Genomic DNA, 22,144 nt, shown 5'->3' with positions numbered 1-22,144 from the left:
GTAATATCATGCAGTAGTGAAATCATGTAATAGCATACAGCATATAGCAGTAAAAGTAAGCAGCAGCATGCAGTAAGTCAGCGGAAATAAGCAAACTAGCAAGTTGTAGATTAGTCCTATTAGTGAATCCTACTCGGCTCGGTCTTTGACTCACTAATGCAACCTAATTCCCTACAACCAATGCTCTGATACCAAATGTGATGCCCCGTACAAAACCATCGTGTATGAATCATCAACAACAGGATCATTACAAGGTTAAGTACTACATGCTGTAATAAAAGAAGTTGCATTCACGATAAAAAGATGACGTCATAACCGACGTCAATTGTTTTACACCAACAGTATGCTTCTACGAATAGCAAGCATGAATAAATGTATGTGACCCTTAGGTCGTTACAAAACTTAGTTCAAAAGTATTAAAGTCTGAATGCAAGATAAACAGTTCATGCGGTGATAACACTAGAGCAGCGGGTGTCTACGGCAAGACTAGCACGACAGCGGAAGCAAATAACCTTAAGCACCTGAGAAAAACATGCTTAAAAATGTCAACACAAAGGTTGGTGAGCTATAGTTTAAGTATAACAGTATGTAAGGTAGGCCACGAGATTTCAGTGCTACAAAGAGCGTTTCAAAACAGTAAGATAAAGTATATGTTAACCGTGGGCACTTGGTAACTAACTTAACGTTTATACCCCCTGAAAGTACACTTGGCAAGTGCGTATGTTTACGAAGTATTAAACACTCGTTAAATGCTAGCGCTACTAGCCCAAGTGGGGATGTCAAACCCTATGGATCCATATCTAAGATTCGCGTTCACCGGTTCAAAAACCAATGACTAAACGTTACCGAGCTAAAGGGAATGTTTCTGCCGTTGTATAACCCACACATATATAAGTTTAAGTACTCGTGCCTAGTATGTAAAACATAAAATCCGCATGTATTCTCAGTTCCCAAAATAAGTTAAAGTAAAAAGGGAATGCTATAACTCACAATGAAAAAGTAGCGGTAAAGTATGACTCGGAAAGTAAGCAAGTAATGAAGGTTGTCCAAACGGGTCCTCAACCTAAGTCAAATTGTACTAAGTCAGTAAATCGTCCGATTAGGTTTAAAAGTATGTAAATAAGGTCTTAAGGGTCATCATCATTCATCATCAAACAAAAGGCGTAAAGTAAATTTCGTTCATGAAAGTAGTTTAAAACAAAGGCTGATTTCGATCAGTCATCACGGCCTCTAACCTTACTGAATTAAGGTGAGATCAGTGGCCATGGCTCCGTATATGAGTCCTTTAAGTGTGGTAAAATTTACAGAAGCAAACTCGTCTTCGTTTGACCGTGGTGACGGTCTAAGTGCGAGTAGGTCAGAAATTTCTGCACAACGTTAAAAGGACATAGTGACGATCGGAGGGCCATAAATCCTAAATCGTAACTCGGATTAAGACGAGTCCTATATGAAAAATTATCTACTCAAAAAGATCTATCTGAAAATAAAGGTTACAGTAGCCCAGGTGTACGGGTATGTTACAGAACCCAGAAAACAATAGGCAGAAGACAGAAAACAGAAAAATAGTGGGTTCCGGTGGTCTTGGTGCTCGATGCTTATCACGGTTCTCATCCTTGATGCATATAGCTTCAAGTGTATAACTCGTTGATGTGTTTGAATCATTTTCACTAAGGTTTGACCATCATAACCCAAGTGTAAGTCTAAGACACGAAGCACAACTCACTTAAGTGTTGCAAGTGTTTTGATGAACCAAAGTTATATCAAAGTCTTAGATCTAACACATACATGAACTTTAAAACTAATAATAAGTTACAAACTTGAAAGTGAACTTATGAAATCAAGATCTTGAGTTGTAGAACATAGTTCTTAGTTTGATCTTGAAGATCCAAGACTCAAAAGTCTAGATCTAACATAAGTGCACAAAGTTATAATTTAAAGAAAGCTTACTTACATGTTCTTGAACTTTTAAAGTTAACTTTTAGTTCAAGATTAATGAGATCAAGGTTAACTAGTAACACTTGACCAATAACAACCAACAAACATGAAATTAAAGTGCAAGTAAATGAAGTAAATAAGCTAAGTAAACAAGTAACTAGTAACTAGTTCATGGGTTGTTCATACTTTAAAGATTCAAACCAAAGTTTGATCTTTAAGAAAGTAAACTTTAAAGTTTACTAACATGAATTACAAGTATGATTTACAACACATGAACCTTAAATCTTTTGAAACAATAAATGTAGAATCATAAACTAGTAAGTTTATGTTCTTCTGTTCTTGAAAATACAAGATATTATGAAGAATCAAACTAAAGAGTTGATTCTTGAAACTAGTAAGTAACAAACAACAACTAGTAATAAAGTAACAACAACTAAGTACAAGTAACAAACAACAAATGATGATGATTAAGGGTGTATATATTCGGTTTTTACAAAGAAAAGAAGAGAGAAAAAGATGTTCAAAATACTTACAAGAAAGAGAGAAAAGTGAGAGAGAATGAAATGTAAGAAGTGTGTGTTTTGAGAAATGAGGATGAAAGTAGAAGTAATACAAAACAAATGAAATAAAAACTCCCTCCTAACCCATGAAAGTCGACGGTTTGTCCAAGCATGGGGGGAGAGGATTGTCCACAAGTTAATTGCATGTAAAGCCTTAAAAAGATGGTTACAAGGGGTGTTGGTGTTGGAACAAGGTGCAACTAGATTCTAAAAGCCTTAATCAAACTAGTTACATCTATAATTAATACTTACACATGTGGTGATGGGCTAAAGAGTCCATGAAAGAAGTAGGGTGGGCTTTATAAGCTCATGTTTGATCATAAAGCCCAAGTATGTATTAATTAACAAATTAATCCAAGTAAAAGTCCATTAACACTAATAAAGGCCCAAGTAATTAACTAATGACTTTAGTTAATTAAAATGATTAATAATATCAATCATGAATGTAAATAATATTCTAAAAATATTATTCGTGAAAGTTCCGTGTGTCACAAAGACGTTTCGGGCATTTAAAGTCAAGTACGGACAATCATGGCAACATGTAAATGTAATAACATACATCCGTTTAATCACACGTATTAATAATAACAATTATTAATAAATAAACGTTAAAAAATCCAGGGTCGTTATATATAAAGTAGAAAGGAAAGGTAATAGCACGATTTGATTTGTCAAATTATCAGAATATCCGAAAAAGATCGAATCATCAAGAAAAATATTTTCTTGATATGTTTAGAGGTTAAATAGAATGTAAGAGTTATGTAACATGGTTCATGATGAGGGTATGATCTGTGAACCTTTATCACGTTCCATTAGAAACTCAACATGACTTACTGTAATATAATCACGTTGGCCTGACGTCATTATATTATACTAACTCATGCTTCAATTCCCAACACTTCTCCAGAATTCATTCATAATTTAAACTTGAATTTTACAGAATATAGAAACTAAAACAGTTTCCTTTATGACGTAATAAAGATATCACAAAGAGATAATAAATTGTGGACAAGAATCGTTATGAAGATATCTTCAGAGATATAGAAGATATTTATAACGAAAGATACGATGATTTTATAATCGAGGAAAATTCTTCTGTAGAAGTTTAGAATGCGTAAAGAGATCTTCGGTGATTTCCTTCAGAAATCGAATCATCTAGATTCTTTGGTTATAGGTTTAGTCTTTGGGATTTGTCCACAGCTTCCTTCATGTTTTGCTCAATCCGTCTTTCAATACCAGATTTTCTTTTGAGCTTTTCCAACACACAATTCTTTATTATTAAGCTTCTGGTCATTAAGACCATCTACGGCCTTTGCTGCTTCATCAGCATTATTAGGGTTAACGAATCTGAATCGTTGGATATAGTTCTAAGGTGTTTTCAAGAATTTTGAAGAATGTACAATGTAACATATTAATGTGAGATATAAATATTTCTCGGGTATTACCTACCCGTTAAAATATTTTCACAATTAACAGTTTGTACAAAAGAGTTTTAATTACAGTTTTTATGAAAATATACGTACATATATATTTTCCTTCAGATGTAATCATGGATTTAATGAGTTAATATAATATTAAACTCATTTAATTTACGATTGAAACGAGAATGAATAATCTCCAAAACCTTAGAGATTTCATAATTGTCGCGAAATATTTCGCTAATGAAGTTATGAATCAATACATTCGTCGTTACACTTGATTTATTATGAAATGGAGTTTATTGTGTTGAAGCAGTGATTAACAATCGTTAAGTCATTAACGAAGGGTGTACATCATAGCATATTAGTGATATGAATTAACCAAGTAGTACATATTAGTTGAGATTCACACGTAATTGCTTAGTACGACAAGATTTATTATTGTTCTAAATCATATATATATAAAGTATACATATATAATTCTTCACGAAGAATGAGTCAATACATCTTAACTTATTATTGCTAATATTCATTGGTATCTTTGGGGCGTATGATGTTGATATCCGAGGTACCGAGTGTGATGTTGAGGCGTGGGATGCGGATGTTGTTGTCGGTGGTGATGATGGTACTGGTGGTGCTGGTTATGCTGCTGGTGCTTGTAGAATTCGCACCATATTCTCCAGAGCCACCACTCGAGCATGAAGGTCATTGACTTCTTCTACTATTCCGGGATGATTGGTGGTTGGAACAAGGGGATGAATAAGATCTAGAATCTTCGATATTATATAATCGTGATGGGATACCCTGGAAAGAAGAGAGAAATGGTGTTTCGGACTGGTTCACCGGTAAGCGCTTCAGGTTCTTCACCAAGAGGTGAATTCGCTTGGTGGAAGGGATCACCTTCTTCTTGCCTCCATTGATTGAGTCGACTACGAACCCATCCCCAATTCATCCAGAATAGATGATGGCTGATTGGTTCATTTGTTTCGGTTACGCTGTCATTGGAGCTCGAGGAGTTCGAGGAATCCATATTATGTGTTTGGAATAGGATTTTATATGAAATGGGTGTTGAATACTGAATGATATACTTGTCTCCTTGAATACGTATATATAGCAAAAGATTTCCGTAATTTACGGAGAGAATTTATGAAAAGTGTTAGACAAAGTCCATTGGGATAGATATGATAAGATATGATTTGTCTATACTCCATTTATGCAATAATTGCAGTATGACGTGTCGAGATAAGAATTGATAAGTATGTAATCAGACAAACTTTTGATTAAAGACTTCCAATTCGTAATGGCCTATTCAGGTCTAGGGGCTTGAGCTATAGGATCCTTTAAATCGGTAATCCAAACCCTTCCATTCTAGAGTTTCGTAGACGCCACTCGTCAAGAAAATTCAATGATAAAAAATAACAACGAGAAAGCAAAGATTTTGAAAGTAATGAATATGAATAGTAGAGATTTCAAGAATCATGGTTTACATTTCATATAATACATATGTAATACACAAAACCATGATAGATGACAAAGGAGTGTCGAGAATTTCAGAAATCATGGTGTCGCATTTAAATGTGGTGGCAGAATTGGATAGTACTTAGGAAAGTAAGCAGAGTTCTTAGATTGGCTTGGCATTCTAAGGAAGATTAAAGAATTTAATAAGCATAGTTTCTAAGGTATAGTGTAGCATTTAACATTTAAAGGCAACAATTAAAGGCACTATGGTCAAGGAAAGTTGTAGTCCTACATTGCTAAGGTACCTAATTGTATAAGGCACACTTAAAATGCAATCCTTGTTCTCTACAATAATCTGCTCAGATACCAATCTGTCACACCCCCAAATAGGGCCTGGGGTATTTGTAACTAATTATATCAAATCATAGTTGTATAAACGAGAACGACTCTATATGAGACGTTTTATTGAGTTTTACAGCGGAAGATAAATAGATTACATTGTATTTAGAACATTAATTGTCTTTAATTGATATGATATATAATGAAGACTCCAAGCATAGCAAGCAATCATCATCAAAGCAGCAGATATACAGCGGAAGCAATATTCAAGTACCTGAGAATAAACATGCTTTAAAAAGTCAACACGAGGTTGCGTGAGTTCATAGGTTTATCATAAATCAATAGTTCAGTATAGCATTAGACCACAAGATTTCAGTTTAAAGTTGATTGATACCAAATATATCAATCGAAAGAGTTGCTGTTTGTAATATCGCTACTAAACAAAAGTTACCCCGTGACACCTTGTACTGTCAGTGTCGTTGAATCATTATTATGTATCCAAAGACCAACGGTCAAATGGACAGAGACGTCACTCTCAGTAGCGCTATTCATAATAATTAAGTTTGCGTTCACCAAGCAATTAACGATATTACGGCAGGGATTTAGCATGACAAAGCACGTATTCAGCATAAAAGTTTGAGTACTTGTGTCTAACGTAAAACAGTTATAAAAGTTGCGCATGTATTCTCAGCCCAAAAATATATATAAAAATGGAGCAGATGAACTCACGATACAATACGATAGTTTGTAGTAATTATGCGTTTGATGGCACTGAACAAGTGTAGGGTTGTCCTTGGATTAACGAACCTATATCAAGTATATATGTATTAATACATATAATCGTAATCGAATAAGTTTATATATATTGTATCTTAAATTATATATCTTATATATTTAATTTGTATATACAAAAATGATTAATATTTATATGGTTATGTTAATATATATATATATATATATATATATATATATATATATATATATATATATATATATATATATATATATTGGTTAATATCATATTAAAAATACCTAACTTGTTATATTTGGATGTTTATATAAAAATTGTTAATGTGATTATTACATACTTTTATGTAATATTACTTATGAATATATACATAATATTTATTTGGTAAGATACTGTTAATAATGGTAGATAAAAGTTGTATTTGATTTTAATGATAATATTAATGATTACAACACTGATGTAATAATCATAATAGAAATAATAGAAATAATAATAATAATGATACTAGTGGTAAAAATAATAATAATATAGTTTTAATGATAGAAAAGAAATTTTTGTAAAAATCATAATAATACTACTAATGATACTAGTAATAATAATATTTTTTGGTAGTAACAATAATAATAGTAATTTAAATTTTTAATTTTAATTATGTTAATAATAATAATAATACATGGTAACTTTTATTAATAATAATAATAATTATAATAGTTATGATACTAATAATAATAATAATTAAAATCATAATAATAATAGTGATCATAATTATAATTCTAATAATAATAACAATAATAATAATAAAAATTTTGATAAAGAAAGCTACCTTTAAAAGCTTTTCTTAAAAAAATATGCCCAAGACGGGACTCGAACCCGAGACCTCTCGGTTACATAAAACACCCAAGACCACCACTCCATCCGTTTTATTTCTGTTTTATAACACCAACATAAACATATAACCCGTTCAACAACTGTTCTTCTCCTCCTTCTTCTTTTCCGTTTCACAGTCGACCAGGGATCCAGGGGTGTTTTATTTAATTCAGTGTTTTAACATAATAATAACAAATTAATATTAAATTTAAATGTTATGCTAATTGAAAAAATAATATATAGATATCATAATAGCTTGTTGTTCGACGCAGACCAAGAAGGAAAAAAATACTTGATTTTGATTTAGCAAACGTTTTGGATCATGATTCCTAAATGAAAAAGGTTTTAATTCACTCATAGAAACTTTTAAAATTATCAATTTAACTGAAACATTAAAAACGAACTCGAATTTCTTGATTGAACAATCGTTTGACTTTTTACAATTAACTTTGACTTCGAAAATTACAACTTGATAGAAAGAATTGGCATTTGAAACTTTGCAGGTTGTTTGAGTGAATGATTTCTAACAAAATTGCATTATTACATTTTTGAATTTGATTTGATTTCGGGATATGGCTTAGAAGTTGAAAAACAGAGGTATCGATGAAAAAGAAAATTTTTTCTGTTTGATCTTCGATGGGCAGCAGCTTACTATCAATTTATAGCGAGTTTGATGATGTAACTCAAATGTGTAAAGCAAACTATGGATCATTGTTTATTGATATTGGGTGATCACGATTAAAAAATATATATATAAAGCAGGTTATACCTAAATTAGGTATCTGATAATTGAGTGTCGACTGGATTCCAGATAACAAAAAATTCGAAAACAGCTACATATTTTAGGTATTTGTTTGATTACTTATTAGTTTAATTTATATATTAATAATGATAATTATATTTATAATTATATTTATAATAATAATTAATAATAATAATACTTATAGTAATAATAATTATATTTATAATAATAATAATAATTAATAATAATAATATTTAACATTAATATTCACTAGTGGCAATAATATGAGTGTATCAAGTTTAACAAATTATATATATATATATATATATTGAAAATAATAATATTACTAATACTAATATTAATATTAATATTAATATTAATATTAATATTAATAATAATAATAATATAACAATTATTGTATATTTTACATATTTAATTATAATTAAATCGTATCTTAATTTATATTTCAGATTATTATATGTATATATATACATATTTATTTTCAATTATTTGTTCGTGAATTGTTGGGAAACAGTTGAAGTTAAGTTTAAATTTAATCGAAAATTTTCCGGGTTGTTATAGATTTTGATTAAAACTGCCATTATTACTCTAAATTTTATTTTGATATCCAGGTCGGGTTTTTAACCGAACCGTTCGGACCGAACTAAAATAGGACCAGAACCGAACCGTATATAATTGGTTCGGTCCTCGGTTCTCATTTCTCTTGAAATTTGGTCCTCGGGTTGATGATCCGGAATAACCTGGTTCAGTCCGGGTATGGACCATGCACACCCTTACCACCATCATCTGCTCATGTTCATTCTTCAAGAATTAAGACACAAATACACAATAAAAAAACTCAAGATCAAAGAACAAATAAAGACAATTGTATTTACATTATTTTTTTTGTGCGCCATTAACACAGGCATAGAGTTGGGCATGTGGCTGTGAGCCTCTGAAGAAAGAAAACTACATTGTGTTTATTGAAAAAAATTAGCGTAGAGATGGATCGTCTAGCTTAACTAGGTTTCAAATATTAAAAGAATTGTGTTGTGCTATTTAAATTTTTGATAGGAGCATATAATCGACCATCTCGCACCGAGCATTCAAATTCTTAGGCCCGGCACGTTTTTGTACACACATTAAGTGGGCACTGGGCAGTATGAGTCAACAAAAAGTTGACCACCCTGTGTCTGCGTGCTCAAATCATCGACTTATCATGTGACTTCTCTGTTTCCTCTTCTTCCTTTTTTCCCCAATCATAACCCATCTCTCTCCACCTGTATCTCCTTTTCACTTCCCACATATACATACACAACTCCTGTATCTATACATTAGGGTTTCATTTCCATCACCTACTATTTTCTTCACAATTTTTATGTAAAATAAACCTCACAAATGGGCTGTTTTCAGTCCAAAACTGCCAATGTTCAATCCCCTGATCAAGTCCCTGAATCCAAACCAGATCCAGGTACTTCTTAATCCTTTTTGACCCACTATACTTTTACTATACTTTTACTATATGTTTATTATTTTTGAATTTATATTAATATATGTGTATATATATTGTAAAGTTTAGTACTTTATGCAGTATTATCATTGTACTTGAAAGAAAGATGTTAACTTTGTGATTGATTTGATATATTATGAAGTGGGGTGTGATTTTTTTTGTTTTGATTTAGAATCTTTACTAGAATCTTTTTAGTGAATTGATGAAAAATTGAAATATTAGGGTATGGAGAAAAAGGGGTATGGCAACAGGATCAAGAACAAACAGTGCCTGCATTTAAAGAATTTGAGTTAACGGAGCTTCGAGCTGCTACTAATGGGTTTAGTAGTGAGCTTATAGTTTCTGAAAGTGGAGAGAAAGCTCCAAATGTTGTTTATAGAGGAAAACTAAGAAGCAATAAAGTTGTTGCGATTAAGCGGTTTTCAAAGTTGTCTTGGCCCGACCCGCAGCAATTTGTGGTATGTATGATTTCTTTTAGACAAAATTGCCAAATTCGTCCCTGTATTCGTTCATTTTAGCCTAAATAGTCCCTCTCAATTATTTACTGCTATAACAGTCCTTATTTGTATTTTGAAGTCCCAAAATAGTCCCCGAATCTAACTGCGTTAAACGTCTCTTATTTGAATAGGCACATGTATAGCACATGCTTATTTATTTATCCTTTTCTAATTCAGAGTTGCAATTACTTTGTATATGCAACCCAATAGTCACAAATCATGTATAATCGTACTTATATCCTTCCCTCTGTTTCCATTTGTGAAAATATAAAATCAACAAAACATTCGGTCTAAAGAATTGGCACCAACAGAATCAGTCCAACTCAATATCTCAACCACCATCCCACCTTATAGAAAACTCAGTATCTTCATAATACTTACCTTATTAACATCACCACAAGTGTATACAAAAAATCACCAACACCCGATTCATATCTCTCTTTTTCACTCAAATTCCTCACAATTTTTCTCCCTTTCATCACCGTGACGTCATGACCATAACAATGATGATGCGCCGGTTCGACATTTCCACCAGATAATCTCACAATCGCCGACAGCGTCGGGTGCGGTAAGACACGTGGCAGCGTAGACGTCGGGAATAAACGACGACGACGGTACAACAGGCGACGAGCGGTGTCCGGTGACGTGACAGTGGTGGAGATGATGTGGTCAATTTTTGCGACGGCGGTGCAGTAATTGTCAGTACCGAGATCTTGGATTTCTTATATAACACGCCACTCTTCATCTAATACCTGCTAATGCCTAAATTATTATAAGATTTTTTTTTAATGACGTTACAGCCGTATAAACTATCATGCCAAATAAATACTGCTAAAACATATCTTTTATGTGCTATAGAAGATTAGAAGGCCATATACGTTGATATTAAGGATGCTAAGTTTATCACCCACTGACCCACATAGTTGGAAATTTCTACGCACTCAGCTCCAAAGTTTAAAGCTCAATTGAATATTTATTCACACTTAACAGACGTTTTACGCAGCTAGGGTTAGGGACTATTTTGAGACTCCAAAATGAAAATAGGGACTATTATTGCAGTAAATAATTAGAAGGGACTATTTGGGCTAAAATGAACAAATACGAGGACGAATTTGGCAATTTTGTCTTTTATTAATGTATGAGTTATCATTCATTATATCTGCATTTGTGATTGTTTGTGTATTTGGATATTGTAGGGTACATGTTTTATGAGTTTATCATGTAAAAAGCTAATTTAGGACATTGGCATGATGAGTTTTTTGTATGTTACTTTTTTGATCAACAGAAGAAAGCGTTGTAAATCAAGTTAAGTTTACTTGGAAAGTTGCCGAATCAAGAAATTTGGTAGCTTTATGTAGGGACAAGACTTTTCAACTGAATTTAATACAGTTGAATGTAATCCAAATGAAAGCTTTATATGTATAGTCACATTTTTATTCCCTAAAAACATGGTTTAAAAAAACGGTTGAGGCGTACGCCTCAAGGCGCGCCTCGATACGTTTTTGAAATTGACCGCTTTGAAACGCACGCCTCACTGCATACATGAAAACGTAGTTTTGCTTGTGACTGGAAGTGGTCTAAGAAATTTTGGTTTAAGTGGTTAACAAACGTTGATCTTGAAGTTACAGTTGTCGTTTTCAGTAAAATCTTGTGATGCTTAGGATCTTTACTTAGGTGAACTGGTTTAAAATTTACCAGATTAGTTGCTATTTCGAGATATCTTGAGATTTCGGGATATATTGATTGAAAGCCACCTCTCACCCATTCTGTGGGCCTGTAGAAAAATATATCAGGAATCGGTTTTCGAGCTTTTCTATCTTGTACATTTATGTGTTTCTTCATTATGAGGAATTGCCCATTTTACCCCTGGGTAAATTACTAATCTTGCGCTTGCTAGTTCCACACTACCATTTTTAACTGTTTGTAGTTATTAAATTATTAAAGAATTTAATAGAAAATGAATTCATTTGTTTATGAAGCTTTAACTCACAAAAATTATTGTGCATCTAACAAGTTTGGTTTCACGAAAAGAACCTTCTCTTTCGTTGTTTACTGTGGACGTAATGGTAGTTCAATTTCTATTGCTGATGTTGACATTTTGCTTATAAATATAGACCAAATTGTAGAAGGTTATGCTAAAAAGACCAAATTTAGACCAAATCATTAAAATAATATTAAAATGTAGAAGGTTATGCTAAAAAGACCAAATTTGTAGCAACTTTAAATATACTTGAGTCCAAATTCACCAACTACAATCGGTGAAAGAAGTAAAAATCTCGTATAATTCTTAAGCAAAAGCATGACTCACTTTGGTGTTTGAATATAACGTATGTATCGACATTGCAAATCCTTCTGTCAAGTTTACTATTTGCTTATTTGTTTAAATTAGTAACATATATTTAGATTTCATCTTCTGTTTTACTGTAATATGTGACTGTATGATAAATTCTAATTTATTTTCAATTAACATTTTGTACAGGAAGAAGCTGCTGGAGTTGGTAAGGTTCGGCATGATAGATTGGTAAATTTAATTGGCTGTTGTGCCGGAGGAGATGAGCGTCTTTTAGTGGCTGAGTACATGCCCAACGATACCCTCTCAAAGCATCTCTTTCACTTTATGAATTTCGATTCATCCATTTGTTTTTTAGCGCTAAAAACTATTATATTCTGCCTATATCATGCGTATCTGCATTTAGATGAAAATTGTTCGCAACTAGCAAGGTTGCAAATCTCACTACTCGGGGAATACTCGGTCGAGACCTTTTAGGGAGTACTCTGTACATGGTAACTTTTTAGGGAGTACGCTGTACTCGGCAACTCGGGGAGTACTTGGATGTTGACCAAGTTTTATTTTGGCTTATTTTGACCGACTTTTGACCGATTTTCCCAGTAATTCCGAGTTTTGACCGATTTTCTAAGTAATCCCGACTTTTAACCGATTTTGTTCGAGATTTGATCGAAATTTGACCGAATTTGACCAATTTTGATTACTCGGCAGGGAGCTTCCCAAAAATTGAGTACTCGCCAAGCAGTTCCGAGTTCTGCAACCTTGGCAACAAGATATATCTTCATACTTATAATTAGTTTCATCCATAATCAATCATCTTTCATGTTTTTTTTTTATACATTTTCGGATGATATAAGTCATGTATTATGTTATATGCTGTTTTTGTAAGTTATGACTGATGGTATAGGGGATAAACAGCCTTTAGCATGGGAAATGCGTGTTAGAGTTGCATACCATATTGCACAAGCACTTGAACATTGCAATGCTCAGAATCGGAAAATTTATCATGATCTCAATGCTTATAGGGTTCTCTTCGATGAGGTACTTCGATAACATCTTTGGTAAAATTTTCTTGAAGTTGTACTGTTGAAATGATAATAGTAGGTAGCATGTTATCGTGATGCTAACTCAACAAAACAGTATGTTTTTTATGAAAGTTTGTTTACCTTATTTGAACACAGTTAAAGTTAAACTGTGTCGTTTTAATGCATCAGGATGGTGATTCACGGTTATCTAGTTTCGGTTTAACGAAAAACAGTAGAGATGGGAAGAGCTATAGCACAAATCTTGCGTACACTCCTCCAGAGTTTTTGCGTACAGATATATCATGTTGAAATTTAGAATATTCTTGAAAAAGGGGAAAAGGGGAAATGGCAAAATGACGGTTTTACACTTATGAACAGTAAATCCTCCACCATAATTACTATATGTGGATAATGGCATTTGTTTCTACATATTGCAGGCAGGGTTATTCCCAAGAGTGTGATTTACAGTTACGGAACCGCCTTGCTCGACCTCTTGAGCGGAAAACATATTCCACCGAGCCATGTAAGTAACCATCTTTTAATCAAGTTAAATAATTAGGCTTATTATTAATTGTTTGTATTCAGATATTTCTGCTATTTGATGACGAATAACATTGTCGACGGCAACTGAAAGCCTGAAACGTTATTGTTGGCTGATTGTCTCCAGGCGTTGGATTTAATACGGGGTAAAAATGTTTTGTTACTGATGGATTCATCGTTAGAAAGACAATATTGTGATGAAGACGCAACCGTGATGGTTGAACTTGCTTCAAAGTGTCTTCAATACGAGGGTCGTGATCGTCCCGATGTCAAATTTCTTCTTACTGCAGTGTCAGTGTGTCACCCCTTCAAAAGCAGAAAGATGTGAGATCATTTCTATTTTTATTTCTGTAGAAAGCCATTTCTTATAATTTTTGCTGTGTTTATATCAAGTCTAGTTTTGACAATAAAAAAAATGTGAACGTGAATTGGTTGATAAATTTTTGGCTAATAGGAAAATGGGTTAAACATGCTAAATGGTTTAAAAGTAGTTTCCTTTTTGAACCATTACCGAACCAACCCATCTTGTTATGTATGTATATTAGCGTATGGCTCTAACTGAAGCTGATTTGGGTCCGTAGGTTGCATTGTACGTGTTAATGGGTCTGTCAAAAACTCATGTGGTTGTTCCAACGTTACTTTCTCCTCTTGGCAAGGCTTGTGCACGAATGGATCTTACTGCAGTACATGAGATTTTGCTAAAAACGGGATATAAAGATGAAGAAGGGGCTGAAAATGAGGTATGCATTTATATATTGGTGGTATCAGTTTGTGGTATGGCGTTGCCCATAATTATACGTATATATGTTTGTTGGGTATTGGCATGTTTATAAAGCTATCATTTCAAGAATGGACCCAACAAGTGCAAGATATGCTAAACACGAAGAAGTTTGGAGATATCGCGTTTAGGGATAAATACTTCAATGGTGCAGTTGAATATTATTCAAAGGTATGTTCTTTATTAATAGGCTTTTTTTTTGTATAGTGAATCTCAAATGCAGAAAATGAGTCGGATTAGTGTCATTCCTAGGAAAATTAAGTGATCACTTATAAGTAGAGGTGATAAATTGAGTGGATTAGGTAACGAGTCAAAACTGATCTTATGTTTTTTTTTTTTTTTGGGTATGGTTCGAAACAAGACGACGTTGACCACCCTTTTGTTCAAATTTTTAATGATTTTTATATGTTTTTTGTGATTTTTATATATTTTATCTATATAGCTGTGTGAGATATATTATTACCTTTGTTATAATTTTGAATTTAATTTAAATTTAAATTTAAATTTAAATTTTAAATTTAATTTTAATGATGATGTTGTTGAAAGGTATCTTGCCCTTTGAAGGATTGTCTACATCTTACCTCCCCATACACCACTTATGTGGTATTGGGTTTTGTTGTTGTTGTTGTGATGTTGTTGAAAGGTAGACTATAGGGTTTAGGTTAGTTGGTAAGGTAGGGTAATTTGACGGGGAGATATAATGACAACGGCTCATGACGGCCGACTAGGTCTCGGGATCAGATACCATGTTGAATAATGAAAACCCCACAAGTTATTATTTATTATTGTTCCATTATTTATAACGATTACATGGAATCTTAGAAACCCTAATGGACCCTAAGCTCGCAATCGGGATTGGGCTAACTAACCTAAACCCTAACTATAGTCTTCTAATCAAAAATAACTTATTGAATAATGATCTAGGAGGTGTATGCATTAAAACAATGCACTTTTGATGAATTTCGACCTGTTCAACCATTTGACTCGTCTCTTTTTATGCTAATTATAGTATCGTCCTATTTATTTGACCATCAACATAATTTAACTCTACCTTTCTCTTGTGTAAATGGATCTAAATTGCCACAAGTAGCTTTAAATCTTTAATAGTGTTGTAACTTGTCTGGATTTTATGTTCACCCCAAAATTTTTGTTTCGTAGTGCAGCTGGTTTCAGTGATGTCTGTCCCTTCGGGTACTATCTTTGTGAGGCGGCCCCTCTCTTACTTGATGATTGGACAACCAGAACTCGCGTTGAGGGATGCAATGCAAGCTCAAGTATAATTTCCCGATTGGCCAACGTCTTTTTACATGCAGGCTTTAGCTCTCTCGAAGCTTGGAATGGAAACCGATGCACAAGATATGCTTAACGACGGGTCCTCCTTCGAGGCAAAAAGGCAAAACAGTTGGCGTAATATGTAATTAAGGCTTGGTTTGTATTACTTCTCGCTTTTCGAGGCCCCTCCAGGTGTACTCATATCCCTTGAACAAATTAGACGTAATTTTTTTTGGGGCGGGTCGGGTCGGGTGACAATTCAAAAATGTGTTGGGTAAAATGGGATTTAATTCTTAATTCGTATGATTCGGGCGGCTTAAATATTGGGTCTCTAAATGCAAAAAACATGGCTCTTTTGGGAAAATGGTGGTGGCAATTCAAAGTAGAAAATAATTCTTTTTGGGTGAATATTATCAAAAGTATATACGGGAATTGCGGGGGTCTTGGGATTGATAATCAAATTAGCAGCTCTCTTACGGGAACAACGTGGTGGAAAATAGTAGTTACTGGGCTAAAACTCAGTGAGATAGGAATAGACTTCAATTCATCTTTCAAAAGGGTAATCGGGGATGGGGGAAACACTAAATTTTGGGATGATATTTGGGTTGGAGATGTTCCTCTTAATCGCAGGTTTAGAAGACTATATCTACTCGACTTAAACAAGGACGCAAAGGTTAAGGATCGTATATGTTGGTCAGGTTCGGGCTGGGAAAAGATGTGGTGCTGGTCGAGGACGATTCGTGGGAGGACTTTGACAGAATTATCAGAATTAAATGGTGTGATTTCTCCTTATCAAGCTCCATCCAGTTCCAGTGATGGTTGGAAATGGGCGCTAAGCAGTCAAGCTTTTTTCTCTACTAAGGCGCTTGCAAAAATTATAGATAGTCTGCTTTTATGTTCGGGAATCCCTAATATGGTTACAATGCGCAATAACCTTGTACCTATCAAGTTGGGAATTTTTGTTTGGAGAGCTAAGCTACGCAGGTTACCGGTCCGAGTTGAGCTAGATAATAGAGGTATTGATCTAGGATCAATTCGCTGTCCTACTTGCGACGACGACATCGAGTCAATCGATCATGCTCTGATCTTTTGTAAACACGCTCGTGACATTTGGGACAAAGTTTTCAATTGGTGGGGAATTCAAAATGCAAGGAGCTGGAGCATCGATGAGCAGTTTTGCGGAGGTAATGGGAACATTAATTCGGGTTGGGGCTCGTTGGTGTGGCAAGCAATCGAATGGATCACCGGCTATCTCATTTAGGAAAATCGTAACCAAAAGGTATTTAACAACAAATGGCGTAGTGGTTCGATGATCCTCAACGAAATACAAATTAAGAGTTTTGAATGGATCTCAAGTCGTTCGTGGGGGAAAAATTTAGAGTTGCTTCAATGGTTGTCAACTCCATTCACATGTTTCTAATAGTACATATTCTCAGTCTATGTCTGTATACTGATGCTATTCGGGTCAATATTGTATAGCTTGCTTCTATTTTGGGCCCAAATGGCCTCATAGTTGTACAGTATTGTTTTTATAGTAATAATAATTTTCGCTTTTCAAAAAAAAAAAAAAAAAAAAAAAAAAAAAAAATTACTGCGTTACATTTATGTTGTAGACTACAATTTTCAATATGTACAAATTACTTCTACAATGCTGATAAAAAAGAACTGGTATTTAATGTCATTTCTGTGTCATTTGCTTTTAACTTGTGTTGAAAGCGGTTAATTAAATTGTTTCAAGCAGTGGAGGAAGCAGGATTTTTTTTCAGCATGGGTGAAATTTTTTTTTTTTTTTTGTAAAATGTAGCAATTTTTTTGTTCAAAATATGGAGGTTTTTGGGCAAAATTTGGATGTTTTTTGACAACAATTAAAGGTTTTTGGGGCAAAATATGTAAGTTTTGGGAAAAAAAAAATCCACTGGGGCAAAGTCGAAAAATCCGAAACTTTTACATTAAAATTGCAAATCCACTGGGGGCGGGCGCCCCCCTTAGCCACTACATAAAACCGCCCCTGGTTTCAAGGTGATTTAGATGCTTGCAAGAACCTTGGATCTTTGAATTTAGATTCTAAACGGTTAACCTTATCAGCACCAAAACAACATAACCAACCCATAAGGCCATAACTAATCACATGCACCAACGGTTTTCACTCTCATCTGTTAAGTATTTTTATAAGTGTGACCCAAATGGTTTTATATATAGTAAAACGTGTTTGGTAACTTATAAATTAAATATTTGTGGGGGTGTATTCATGAGTATTGTTTAATGAATTATAGGGAGAGACTTAAATTAAAAATTAGAAAAAAGACAGCGAATAAGGTTATGCTGATGGAGTGCTAATGTAGATAGGGGTGTTCATTAAATGGTTATACCCGAAAAACCGCCCGATCCAAATGCTTTTGGGTGAAATGGGTTTGGTTAATTCGGATTTGGTTCGGATTTTTGGTGGTACCTGATTTATAAAATGGTTAATGAATTGGTTATGGATAAAGAATTCAATCCATGGTTTTAACCCGAATACGGAATACCCGATTAATTTGGTTATCAGTTTAAAATTTTCATTTTTATAACTTTAATAAGTTACTCCGTATAAGATGTATGGAAATTTGGAAACAATTTGGTCAAATAAATAAAATAGGAAAGATATCAACTAATTAGTGTCGTTCTCATCCGATCATAAATCAATGATCCTTTCCGGTTCTCATAAAATCATAAATCAAGGATTGTTTCTCAACTTATTTCAATTGAATCATAATCAATATCAATGCCATAATTTTATCATTGATTTCAACTATAAAAATATGGCTTTTACACTCGTTATTCACAACCTCCAAAATCAAAAGCAGACTATTCTTGCTTGGTTCTTTCAATCAAACCAAATCAACCAAATCATCATCAATGGTATGTTTTCTATTCATGTTATGTTTATTCCACAATTTTATTATCACTGATTCGTTTGATTATTTGATGTTCATCGTTTGTGATTAGGGTTCTTGATATGTTTTTTTCCTTTCAAGTTATATACTGTTAGTTACAAACTGCATGTGTTATATGTCTTATTGTATTTTGTTAGTATGTTATATATGTACTTGTAGTTGGTTTCAAATGTGTACAACAAATGTATGTGATTATTATCTTTTATAGATTTCGTTGTCAATTAGTTTAGTGTTTGTTTATGAAAATTGAAGTCAAGGATGCACTATTGACTATTATCAATTAGTTTATTGTTTGGGTTTTTATTTGTTTGGTTTGTTTGTTTACAACTCAGGCTGTTTGTAGGTTATGACTTTTAATTTATGGTTTAGTTCTAAATTTTGAATGATTATTATCTCTAATCATACAACATACAGTGAAAGTATTTGAGTATGATTACTATGGTTGTTGATTGTCAATTAGTAGTCCAAATTTTTGTACACTATAGCATGTTTTAGATTCCTTTTTTAACGGTTACTAGTCCCTAAGTTTTTTAATTGGTTTAAATGGGGAACCGACCCAAATAAACCGATCTTTATTCGGTTGGATTGCTTTGGTTTTGATTTATTTGGTTTGGTTATCGGTTTTCAAAAATATTATAAAAAACCGATATATCCAAACCGTTTAAACCAAATAAACCATAAACCGCCCGAACGAACACCTGCGAAACAGTTATAGATAAGGAGTGGTCTAAAACTCTTATTTCTTAACTCCCACGTAAGGATTCAATTACTTTTTTGTTTATAGTAGTTATAACTTATAAGAAAATAATTATGTTTTAAAACACAACTTTTACTAAAACACAAACATGATTGCATAAAAAGGAAAGATATACTTTAAAACATTACATTGATAACCAAAGCAGTGGGGATCGGGGTAGTGGGCCGTGTAGGAGCAGTGGTTGGTGATTGGGCTGCCAGGGGTGTTGGCAAATTATTGGACTGAGTAGGAAAGGGCCATAGATAGGGATCTGGCTCATCAGTAATAGCGTTATAAGCAGGTATATTCTCTGGTGGTTGAGTTTTGCAAAGGGAAACTTGGTTTCATGGTAGATAACGTGACAGGCTATTATGATTTTGTTGGCGGTTAGATCGTAGCATTTATAACCACGATGATGAGTGGGGTAACCAAGAAAGACACAGGGAGTGGAGCGAGCGTTTAATTTGTGAATAGTAGCGGAAGGGAGAAGTGGATAACAAAGACACCCAAAAACACGTAAATGATCATAGGAAGGTTTGCGTTTGTAGAGAAGGTGAGTAGGTGTAAAATTACGTAAAAGTTTGCTAGGGAGGATATTGAGTAGGTACGTTGCCATTTGAAGAGTGTGATGCCAAAAGGTAAGAGGGATTGAGGAATGAGAAGGGTTCAGATAATATTATTGAAGACGCGTATTTTACGTTCGGCTTTACCGTTTTGAGATGATGTGTAAGGACAAGAAAAACGAAAAGACATTCCATTATTGGTACAAAAGGCGTGAAAAGAATTATTATTATATTCTTTACCGTTGTCACATTGAAACGTTTTAATGGGCATATGAAATTGAGTTTTGATATAGTTATTGAGTGTAAGAAAAGTAGAATAAACTTGGGATTTATTGGATAGTGGGAAAGTCCATAAGAAGTTGGTATAGTCATCAAGAAAAATAATATAAATACGATGTCCAGGGGTACTTAAGACCGGGGAAGTCCATATATCATTATGAATTATATCAAATGGTAATAAACTAGAAGATGTAGATTGTAGATTCTAAGGGTAACTTTATTTGCTTCCCAAAAACACAAGATTGACAAATATATGTTTTATTCTTATCCGTATTATATTGAATAACTTTATTATTGCTAAGAAAAGATAAAAGAGTATTTCTCGGATGCCCTAAAGGTTGATGCCAAAGTTGTTGTGATGCAGTAAGGAAGGTGGAAGGAGAATCGAGACTTTGCAAAACTGAAGGAGAAAGTGGATAGAGGTCGTCAGAGCTATTGCATCTCATATTGGTGTACCTTTCGGGAAGTCCTTCACAGTCTAACCAAACAGATCAAATTCAAGAGAAACATGATTATCATTCGATAAACGTTTAACATAAATTAAATTTTTAATTAATTTAGGAGAATGGAGGACGTGTTTTAGAAGAAGTGGTCGTGTTAAGGTGGGAAAAGATGCATTACCATACCTATTTATTAGAATCCCGTGACCATTACCGACAATAATGTTATTATTTTTAGTGCTTAAAGAATAATAAGGCGCGAGTGTACATGAAGAGGATGCCATGTGAGATGTAGCGCTGGTGTCCATGTACCAATTTTCACCGGGAGGATGAAGTGAGAGAGTGTGAAAGGCAGCATCAATATCAGTTGGCGAGTAAGGTTGATGAGATGCATGAGAAGGTGAGCTGCTGCTTGGCCGTGGACCAAGAATACCTGGGCCGTGATTATTAGGTGGAGGAATAGTGGGTCGGGCCCAATTTTGAGTAGGATAAGGGCATGGAGGGGTAGCCCACGGTTGATAGTCCCATTGTTGATAATGAGATGGACATGAGTTCCACGTGTTGATTGAAACCAGAGAACCTGTTACTTTGTTATTGACGGCCACGACCACCACGAGCACCCCTACCACCACGATTACCGAAGCTACGACCACCACCTCGACGATAATTAGAAGGCCCCATGTTCTGCGACGAGTAAGTAACATGTGAGGAAGGGTTGGGGTTTAAAACAGACGACTTTGGCACAAAATCCATGATGGTTGCTGTTAGGGCAGAATCCCTATGGGATGCTGCTTGTTGTTGCTTGCGAGTTTCTTCTAGAATCACCATGGACCAAGCCTCATAAAACTCAGGCAACTTCTTTGAGTGAGCAATTTGAGACGAAACTGTATCATAACCTTCAGTTAATCCTGCGATAAGCTGTAAAACCAATAGGTTATTATTAACCAGTTCACCAACGTTATCTAATTGATTCGTAATAAGCTTAAGGTGTTGACAATATGCTGAGACATTAGGGAAATTTTCCATTCGTATGTTTGAGAATTGGGCATTAAGATAGAGTGCTCGGGAGTGTTCATTGTCTTGAAAGATGTTTCGAAGACGTTCCCAAGCATATTGAGCGGTAGTATTCGGGGCAAGAATGGTTTCAAGAAGATCGTGAGAGATTATGCCATAGATCCATTGTAAAACAATGGAATCAAGGCGACGCCAAGCTGCGG

General features: G+C 34.0%; 1 pseudogene; it reads left to right on the top strand.

The window, feature by feature from the left end:
- The first annotated feature begins 9,465 nt into the window (after positions 1 to 9,465).
- On the top strand, positions 9,466 to 16,122 carry LOC139864312 (serine/threonine-protein kinase BSK2-like; annotated as a pseudogene).
- Positions 16,123 to 22,144: the final 6,022 nt, after the last annotated feature.

This window comes from Rutidosis leptorrhynchoides, chromosome 8, assembly GCF_046630445.1.
Source record: "Rutidosis leptorrhynchoides isolate AG116_Rl617_1_P2 chromosome 8, CSIRO_AGI_Rlap_v1, whole genome shotgun sequence".
NCBI lineage: Eukaryota > Viridiplantae > Streptophyta > Magnoliopsida > Asterales > Asteraceae > Rutidosis > Rutidosis leptorrhynchoides.
This window is presented reverse-complemented; position numbering and strand designations above follow the sequence as displayed.